This window comes from Arachis duranensis, unplaced genomic scaffold (assembly GCF_000817695.3).
Source record: "Arachis duranensis cultivar V14167 unplaced genomic scaffold, aradu.V14167.gnm2.J7QH unplaced_Scaffold_354584, whole genome shotgun sequence".
Lineage (NCBI taxonomy): Eukaryota > Viridiplantae > Streptophyta > Magnoliopsida > Fabales > Fabaceae > Arachis > Arachis duranensis.
Genome location: NW_026264910.1, coordinates 715567 through 723589, shown reverse-complemented (window position 1 = coordinate 723589; position 8023 = coordinate 715567).

The following is an 8023-nucleotide window of genomic DNA, read 5'->3' as shown; positions in this document are numbered from 1 at the left end:
CACTGACAACGGTGAAACCCTTGCATTAAGCTTGCCATGGAAAGGAGTAAGAAGGATTGCATGAAGACAGTAGGAAAGCAGAGAGACGGAAGGGACCAAGCATCTTCATACGCTTATCTGAAATTCCCACCAATGAATTACATAAGTATCTCTATCTTTATCTTTATGTTTTATTCGTATATCACCTATATCCATTTGAGTTTGCCTGACTAAGATTTACAAGGTGACCATAGCTTGCTTCATACCAACAATCTCTGTGGGATCGACCCTTACTCGCGTAAGGTTTATTACTTGGACGACCCAGTACACTTGCTGGTTAGTTGTGCGAAGTTGTGTTTATGCCATGGTATTGAACACCAAGTTTTTGGTTTCATCACCGGGGATTAATTGAGTTGTGAAAAGTATTGATCACAATTTCGTGCATCACTCTGTCTGCCCACTTATTTGAGGGTGATAAGGTGTTGCAACCTTATGTTTCACTCTATATCTCAAGAGGAAGGCTTCCAATGGTCTGTTGCAGAAGTGGCCTCCCCTATCACTAATAAGAGCTCTGGGGACTCCAAATTGGCTGAAGATGTTCCTCCTAAGGAAGTTCATGACCACCCCATTATCATTTGTTGGGGTTGCAATGGCCTTCACCCACTTGGATGTACTGATTTGAGTATGAGCTGGGGAAGGGACCCATGAAGTCAATTCCCCATACATCAAATAGCTCAAGTTCTAGTATGAATTGTTGTGGCATCTCATGCTTCTTGGGTAGGTTGCCAGCTCTTTGGCATTCATTGTACCTTGACACCAATTCCTTAGCGTCTTTGAATATTGTTGGCCAATAGAATCCGCATTGGAGCACCTTTGCTGCTGTTCTTTCTCCACTAAAGTGGCCCCCATATGCAGATCCATAGCATTGCCACAACACTTTTTGCCCTTCTTCTTGCGAAATACATCTCCTCAAGATTCCATCAACACCCTTTTTGAACAAGTATGGCTCATCCCAAATGTAGTGTTTAGCATCATTGAGTATTTTCCTCCTCATGTGCTTGTTGATGTTGGTGGACAACTCCCCAATTGCCTTGAAGTTAGCTATGTCAGCAAACCAAGGGCTCTCCTTAACCATCATCAATTGCTTATCAGGGAAACTTTCATTCACTACAAGTTGTTGTGCTTCATCCTCTTTATGTGGGATTCTTGAAAGATGGTCGGCCACCTTGTTCTCAGCTTCACTTCGATCCTTAATCTCTATGTTAAACTCTTGAAGTAGCAAGACCCACCTTATCAAACTAGGTTTGGATTCTTGCTTGGTCAACAGATATTTGAGGGCTGCATGATCAGTGAACATAGTAACTTTAGAGCCAATAAGATATGATCTAAACTTATCAAAAGCAAAGACTATGGCCAAAAGTTCTTTCTCTGTAGTGGTGGAGTTCCTTTGGTTTTCATTATGGACCTTGCTAGCAGAGTAAATAACATGTACTAGCTTGTCTTTCCTTTGTCCAAGAACAGCACCAATAGTAAAATCAGATGCATCACACATCAATTCAAAGGGTAGATTCCAGCTAGGTGGTGCTATAATAGGTGCAGAGGAAAGTCTGTTTTTAAGTTCATCAAAGGCTAACATACACTCTCTATCAAAAACAAAAGGAGTATTTGAGACAAGAAGGTTGCTAAGGGGTTTTGTAATCTTTGAAAAATCTTTAATAAACCTCCTATAAAACCTAGCATGTCCCAAAAAACTTCTGATTGCCTTAACATTGTAAGGTGGAGGTAACTTCTCGATTACTTCCACCTTTGCCTTGTCCACTTCTATGCCATTTTTAGATATCTTATGACCAAGAACCACCCCTCCAATTACCATAAAATGGCACATCTCCCAGATTAAAACCATGTTGGTTTCTTGACACCTTTTTTGCACCATGGCAAGATGTTGTAGGCAATCAGAATATGAATACCCAAACACAGAAAAGTCGTCCATAAATAGGAATGTTGCAGGTGTATTGCACAATCCAAAGGGCATCCTCTTATAAGCAAAGACTCCATAGGGACAAGTAAAAGATGTTTTCTCCTGATCCTTATGGTCTACAACTATTTGGTTATAGCCAGAGTAGCCGTCCAGGAAGCAATAGTATTCATGTCCTGGGAGTCTTTCAAGCATTTGGTCCATGAAGGATAGGCGAAAGTGGTCTTTCTGGGTGGCCTCATTGAGTTTTCTATAGTCGATGAACATATGGCATCCGATTACTGTTCTTGTAGGTATTAGTTCATTCTTCTCATTTGGCACAACAGTGATCCCTCCCTTCTTAGGAACCACTTGGACAGGGCTCACCCAAGAGCTGTCTGAAATGGGGTAAATCACCCCTTCTTGTCACAGTTTCAACACCTCTTTTTGGACTACTTCATTCATTATTGGGTTCATCCTTCTTTGTTGCTGTCTTGAGGGTTTTGCACCGTCCTTAAGTAGGATCTTGTGCATGCACATTGAAGGACTGATTTCTTTTAGATCTGCCAGTGTCCACCCTATAGCATCCTTGTGTTGTTTCAGCACTTGGATTAACTCCTCCTCTTATTCCTCATTTAGGTTTGAGTTAGTGAGCACTAGATATGTATTATTATCACCCTAGTAAGCATATTTCAAACTTGGAGGAAGAGCTTTTAGCTCCAACTTTGGTGCCTGATAAATCACTATTTTATGGTTTATCTTGTGTTGAATTGAGTGATTTTTATCACCTTTCTCCTACACCTGTTCATGTAATTAGCATGTTATACGTTTGCCTTCCTCATTTAATACTATGATTGAAAACTTGCTGCTAGAGCCTTTAATTTGTAGATTTTTATCCATCTCTATACCATTCGATGCCATGATCTATGTGTTAAGTGGTTTCAGGATTCATAAGGCAAGAATGGCTTGGAGAATGGAAAGAAAGGTTGCAAAAATGGAAGGGACACAAAGAAATGATGGAGCTGACCAGCGAGACATGATGCACACGCATGGCCGACGCGTGCGCCTGATTTGGAACATTCCATAGCGACGCGCACGTACACTTGATGCGCACGCGTGTTTAGCGCAAACGATGAACGACGCGTACGCGTAACCAACGCGTACGCATGACAAGGAGTTTTTGCAAATGACGCGCACGCGTGACTGACGCGTACACGTGACATGCGTGACGTACAGCAGTTGCAAAAAAACACTGGGGGCGATTTCAGGCCAGTTTTGGATCCAATTTTCGGCCCATAAACATAGACTAGAGCCAGGGAACAGCAGAGACTCAAGAGACATTCTCATTCTGCATAGTTTTAGTTTTAGTTTTGAATCTAGAGAGATTTTTCCACTACTTCCTCTAGGTTTTCTTCACACTCATAGTTCTTATAACTTTATTGATTTTTGTTATTGATTGGGATATTGAGAAGAGTTGCTACCTCCGTTGAAGTTTCCATTATTCTAGTTTGTTTCCTTTGTCCCTTACTCTTTCATATCCTTAATCCTTATTCAGAGTTACAATTGGACTATTTTTACTTTTAATTGATTTTCAGTTACTGTTTATCATGTCTCACTTTTATTCCTCTCATAATTCTGTGAAAGTTATATTCATGTCAATGGAGTAGAACTCTCAGTTGACTTAGGGGTTGATTAAAAGAAGACCCTTAAGTTGGAATGCACAAACGATTAGTTAATTTGGAAGTTATTGGCTAATTCTCTATTTACTAACGTTAGTTCTTCCCAAGAGAGAGGATTAGGACTTGCAAATAAGAGTTAGCTCAATCACTTGACTTTTCCTTATTTAGTAAGGGTTAACTAAGTGAAAATAACAACCTCTTGAAGCTACACTGGAGAATTTCCAACAAGGATAGAACTTCTAATTAATCTACCCCTGTTCAAGGCTTTTTATTTGATTATATAAATCCTCAATCATTTATCTTTCTGTTTTTCAACTCTTAAAAATCCTTGGAAAACCTCTGCTCAATAAAATAGCACACTTTTGTCAACTCGTTGCGAGACGACCTGGGATTCATACTCCCAGTATTTTATTTATAAATTTTGTGACAACTCTTTTAAATTGATATGCAGTATCTTCATTGGTTAAGAGCTATACTTAAAACACTGTTTTCTTCATAAACTCTAAATTGGTGATTTTTCATACGTCAATTTTTGGTGCCGTTGTCGGGGAGTTGCAACAGTGTGCTAATTTATTGGTTGGAATTTATTTATTTGCATTTTATTTTCTTTTATTTTATTACCATGAGTTGTATGTTTCTTTCATTGAATGACGCATTCACTACCTGATCTGAGCCTACCCATATTTGATCATGAAATTGAAAGATTTATTTCACATATAAGGCAAGCTTGGCATTGGTTAGTCCTATATGAGGACGAATCTGAAATGTCATTCAAGGAAGAATCAAGCTCCCTTTCTACTGATTTGGTTGACTTGAACGCAGAAAATATGGCAGCTCGCAGGAGGACTACTCTCTAGGAAGCAGGAGCTTCGGATTTTACACTACCACCTTTCCAAGCGCGTCATCCAAATCTAGGTACAGATATTGAACTGAAGACTGCACTAATCAATCTACTGCCGAAGTTTCATGGCTTACCTGCTCAAGAGCCTCTAAAGCATCTCAAAGATTTTCAGAAAGCTTGTTCTACTGTTAGGCGTAATGGTGCAATTGAGACTTCTATTCTGCTAGCCATGTTTCAGTTTTCTCTCAAGGGGAAGGCGAGGGAGTGGTACTACACTTAACTTGAAGCAATTGTTACTAACTGGGACATGCTCAGGAGAGAATTCTGGGAAAAATACTTTCCGGCTAATGTTATTGATAGACTGAGGAAAGAAATTTCAGTAATTATTCAAGGCAAATCTGAGACTCTTTATGAATATTGGGAGCACTTCGATAATCTCCTAGATGCATGCCTTCACCATATGATTGACAAGTTGGTATTGATAAGCTACTTCACACAGGGCATGAAGCCTCAGGACAAGACTACATTAGATGGTGCGAGCAATGGTTCTCTGAAAAAGTACAAGACAACAGATGAAGCATGACAACTGATCACTGACATGGCTGAGTCTACTCAGAATCACAAGCATAGGAACAACCATCACAAGGCTGTGGCAAAGGTCTCCTCTAGCAGTGAGACTACCGCTATCACACAGAGTCTATGTAAGATGACTGACTTACTGAAGCAGATACACTTGAATCAACAACAACCTCAGCCTCCCCCATCACAACAGAGTCATCAACTGGTTCCTCAAAGAGTATGCGGAATATTTGCTGATTATAGTTATTACACTGACGAGTGTCCACAACTCCAACATAAGGAAAACACCTTGGTAGCTACTCACAATTTATATGATCTCCCGAATCAAGGATACTATCAACAAGGCGGCAACTACAACCAAGGTTGAAACTATAATCAAAGTTGGCAGGACAACTCCAACCAGGTTTTAAGAGAAAATTCCAACCAAGGATGGATGGACAACTACAACAGAGGAGGCAGAGACAACAATGGAAATCAGAGGTGGAATAACAACAATAACAGACAATAGAACCAAAACCAGCCTTATAGAGCACCTCACCAAAGGCATTCCCAAGCGCCTCAAAACAACCAACAGCAAATCCCTCAGATTACTTACCCTTTTCCTCTTCTAATGACGAGTTGCTACACTCTATTGATCAATGACAGAAGACCATGGAGAACAACCTTACTTCTACCTTAAACAGTCTGAATTCTACTTTACAAGCTCTCGTCTCACAGATTGGATCACTAAATAAATCCAATAACCAGCCTTCAAGCTCCAGTGGAATTCCTTCTCAAACCTTACCCAACCCCAAGGGTGGCATCAATGCCATCACCTTAAAGTCTGGAACCACACTGCAAGAGCAGAATCATAAGGAGCTAAAGCCACAAGAACACGCCCCAACTGAGGACATGGTTGAAATGGAGGATATTGAAGAGGAAGATGAAGTACGAGACATAGTTGAAGAAGAAGTAACTCATCCAGAAAATGGCGCACCAAAAAAAGCTAAAGCTCCTAGAGACGCCATCCCTATCCTATTTCCACACCGTGCAAAGAAACCCAGAAAGCAAATGGAATTTGACCCAAAAATGGTAGAAATCTTCAAAAAGGTTGAGGTAACTGTTCTCCTTTTTTATGTTATTCAGCAAGTATCTAAATATGCAAAGTTTATGAAAGATTTATGAATGCATAAGGATAAAATTAATGAGTTAGAAACTATTCCTTTAGGTAGTTCCATATCTGCTTTAATGGGGTGTATATCTGAAAAATGTAGTGATCTAGGTCCATGCATGGTTAACTGTATCATTGGAGGTGTCATATTGTCTGATTGCATGTGTGATTTAGGAGCGTGCGTGAGTATATGCCTTTGTCTATATATGATGCTCTGAGGCTCCCTCCCTTAAAAAGGTCGGCAGCTCATTTTGTATTAGCAGATAAAAGCATTATTATAGTGGTTGGAATTGCTGAAGACGTGCTGGTGAGCATTAAGGGGCTTATATTTTCCATTGACTTCTATATCTTGGAGATGCCCTAAAATGACTCAGGAAGACCGTCATCCATTTTTCTTGGAAGACCATTCTTGAAGACCTCAAAGTTCAAGTTGGATGCATTCTTAGGAACTTATTCCTTTGAGATAGACGGTCGAGCAGTGAGCTTCAATTTGAATGAGGCTATGAAGCATCCTCCGGAAGACCATTCCATCTTCCAGTGTGACATCATTGATGAGACTGTAGCTGCAGTTCACCAGGAGGAAGTAGAGGAAAGGCACATGGAGCAAGATGCAAGTGTGGGGACACCCCCTGGACAAGACGAAGATACATTACAACCGTCACCAGTCCCAGATGATCAAGTGCCTAGCCATGAGCAGTGATTAGAGTTAAAACCCCTTCCACCCCATCTCAAGGGAACAAGAGGAACCCCATTTCAGAAGCTCCCAGTTATTATTACAAGGGAACTCACTTTCTAACAAGAGGAACAATTGTTTAGTATGCTAAGAAGACACAAGAAAGTAATTGGGTAGAGCTTGGCGGATATAGTAGGCATCAGCCCTTAAGTTTGTGAGCACAGAATACTTTTAGAAGAGGGAGCTAGGCCTGTCCATCAACCCCAAAGAAGACTGAATCCCACCATCTTAGAGGTTGTCAAGAAAGAAGTGACCAGATTACTGGAAGCTGATATTATCTAACCAATCTCAGACAGCGAATGGGTAGCCCAGTACAAGTGGTTCCAAAGAAATCTGGAGTCACAACAACAAAGAATGAGCATGGAGAGCTCATTGCGACTAGGGTGCAGAACGCCTGGAGGGTATGCATCGATTACAGGCGTCTCAACCAGGCTACTCGTAAGGATTACTACCCCTTAGCATTTATTGATCAAATGCTTGATCGCCTGTCAAGTAAATCACATTACTACTTTTTAGATGGTTATACATGCTATTTTCAAATTCATATAGCTCCTGAAGATCAGGAAAAGACTACTTTTACATGTCCCTTTGGAATGTATGCATATAAGAGGATCCCATTTGGATTATGTAATGCACCGGCTACCTTCCAAAGATGCATGATGAGTATCTTTTCAGATCTTATTGAGAGCTGTATGAAAGTCTTCATGGATGACTTTAGTGTGTATGGTGATTCTTTTAGCCTTTGCTTGGATAGTTTAGCTAGAGTATTAGACAGGTGTGTTAGTTCAAACCTTGTTTTAAATTTTAAAAAGTGTCATTTTATGGTCCAACAAGGTATTGTTCTAGGACACGTTGTCTCTGGTACTGGCATTTCTATAGATCCAGAAAAAGGTAGATGTCATTTCTAGTTTACCTTACCCCTCCTCCGTGAGGGAAGTCCATTCGCTCCTTGGCCATGCAGGTTTTTACTACAGATTCATCAAGGACTTTAGTAAGGTAGCTTTACCTTTATCTAGACTACTGCAGAAGGATGTTGAGTTCATCCATGAGTAAAGAATGCATGGAAGCATTTGATAAGCTGAAGATCACCTTAACTCAAGCTCCAATT